Genomic DNA, 2,552 nt, shown 5'->3' with positions numbered 1-2,552 from the left:
TTTTCATGCTCATCTATGACAGGGGCGTAGCCAAGGAAAAGCAAAGGGCGCAGCTGACCCCCAATCTTTAGCGACAACCGTTGAGGGGGGGGGGGGTTATCATTGTGAAGAAGGCAAATTTACAAGATAAAAACCGAAACTTGCAATCTTGCTCAAATCTCCCGCGTTTGGCAACATCCATTTTTGAGAATTTTAGAAGCCCTAGAATTCTAAATTTCCGCGTCGTTGCGGTTGTCGCAGGACACCATTAAACGTGCTTGCCCCAAAGTTAGGGCCCTCTAAACAATGAACACTTCAGACGAGTAGTTTAACTAAAGAAACCTTGTCCTTTGTAATGTTGCGCATGCCATGTTGCAACGTCGTAATGACGCAACGTTTTACAGCAACCATCTCAGATATTATATGCTTGTATAAGAAATCAGTCTAATTTGTTCTAGTCTTTGAAAAGCTTTGTCTCCTCCATTCACTATGGACGGTGCACCAATTGCATTATAATAGTATTACGTTAATCATGAACATACCTTTCCCCTTTTAGCTTTCAAGCGCGCAACGCGTGACTGTAGTTGATTATTAAGGTCAATTTGAGTTGTAATTTCGCCATGTTCAGGAGCGATTTAGTTTAACAAAGAAGCAAAACGAATCGGCAAGGTTTTTTTACAAACACAATCGCTATTAATCAGAGCGATATCGCAACTCAAAGTTGTTTAATAATTAACGTCACGCATTGCGCGCTTGAAAGCTAAGCCAGGGGAAAGGTCTATTGATAACTTTTTTAAAACACACGTGTTTAGGAATAGGTTTCAAAGCAGCGTTTCCACATTTGAAGGAAATTTCCTTCAAAATGTCAACCATGAGGGAGGGAGGTTTAGTCTTAATAGGATATATTATGCATTCTTTTCAAAGTTTTTTGTTTCTTTCTTTTTCATTACCATCTCCCCATGAGGACAGCTTTATGCAAATATAAGTTGTGGAAACGCTGTTTCAAAGTGGCATGGCATTCTCGCACACTATGCTGTTCTCCTATTTGGGGGGGGGGGGATGGTGTTATTATCAATGCCATAGATCTCAATGGTCTTTACCATATCGGTGCACACACCTCATTTGCTGGTGGTATCAACTGGTATTTGCGGAAAGGGTATCACTATGGGGCCAGTTGTATGAAAGCCGGTTAGCGCTATCCACTGGATAGTGAATTTTTTCAACCGTTTTAAAAATGCTCGAAGAGCAATAAACGAATTTTAGTTTTCTAGTCATGCTGAATATCAATATTCAATATCCCTGTTTATATTAAAATGTGCATTTAAATATTACCAGAAACTGTAGGGAGCCACCTTCAGTGATATTACTCATTAAACTTAATCCCCGAATCGTTCCAATAATAATGGTGAGTTTAAGTTTTACCGAATCTACGACGCAGACGTGAAATAAAACTTCTCTAATTTCCACAGTTTCTAAACTGCAAGGAAAATTATAGACTCTTTTGATAGACAATGTCAAAGCCGTATGTACAACAAATTAATACTGGTTTCCTAACACTAGCAGCAGTTTTCATACTTATATCTATACATTTTTAGTATTTTTGCGCAAGTGAATATAAGAAATCCTACATTCTGATTGGTCACATTTGACGTATTTTGCTGTGGCAGCTAGCTGTTTTGTGGACGTTTCGTACAAAGAAATAAGCGAACAAATGTAGTTCTTGTGTCAAAAATACTAAAACAATTATTCGCCCTAGGCTCGGCGATTATCGGGGAATATTCCCCTCGACTTCATCTCGGTGCATGGATATTTCCCGATAATCACCTCGCCTGCAGCGAATAATTTTGTTAAATATTTTATTTTGCTCCCTGGTTATAAGCGAGTTTAAATTGCACCAAAATCTATAGATTTGATAACCAGGGAGCAGCTTGGCAGGGTCATCAAATAACTTCGTTTCAAATGTGGTATAATAATTGCCTGAAAAAGACCAAAACATTTCTGGACGTTTCGACCCAGGGCCTTCGTCAGGAGAGTTATTAGGGACCTTAAGATTGACGTTTACGACACACGGCTAACAGCAAACGGCAAACTTCAAATCGCTTTTAGAGGCAAACTTCACAAGTTTTTACCCGCCAGGTAGCTAATTCATACTTCAGTTTTCATAGAAAAAATTGCCCCGCAAAGTTTGAACAACTAAAAGTTGGCCTCCAACTCTGATTTAAAATTTGCAGATTGCGGTTAGCCGTGTGCATGCCGTAAACGTCGAAACGGAAGTGGTTTTGTCTATTTAAGGCAGTTTTTATACATACAACATTTAAAGCGAAATTACAAAATTAATTAAAACTTTATTCAATGTAGTGTTACAATATGCATGCAACTTTCCTTGCAAATTGCAAAGCAATTCCACTCACGAGGCATCTAAAGTTGTCAAACACGAACATTTCTTAATTTATGATCTGCTACTGTGTTCTTAGCTAGCATTTCGAACACTCTTTACGAATGAACATTCCTCAAAGTTATAATTGCATTGAAAGTTGGAAGCGGGAAAGTTGCACGGGGGTAACACAGCACAT

The sequence above is a fragment of the Dendronephthya gigantea genome, unplaced genomic scaffold (assembly GCF_004324835.1).
Source record: "Dendronephthya gigantea isolate DGI-Jeju-01 unplaced genomic scaffold, DenGig_1.0 000088F, whole genome shotgun sequence".
Classification (NCBI taxonomy): domain Eukaryota; kingdom Metazoa; phylum Cnidaria; class Anthozoa; order Malacalcyonacea; family Nephtheidae; genus Dendronephthya; species Dendronephthya gigantea.
Note: the sequence above shows the minus strand (reverse complement) of the source record.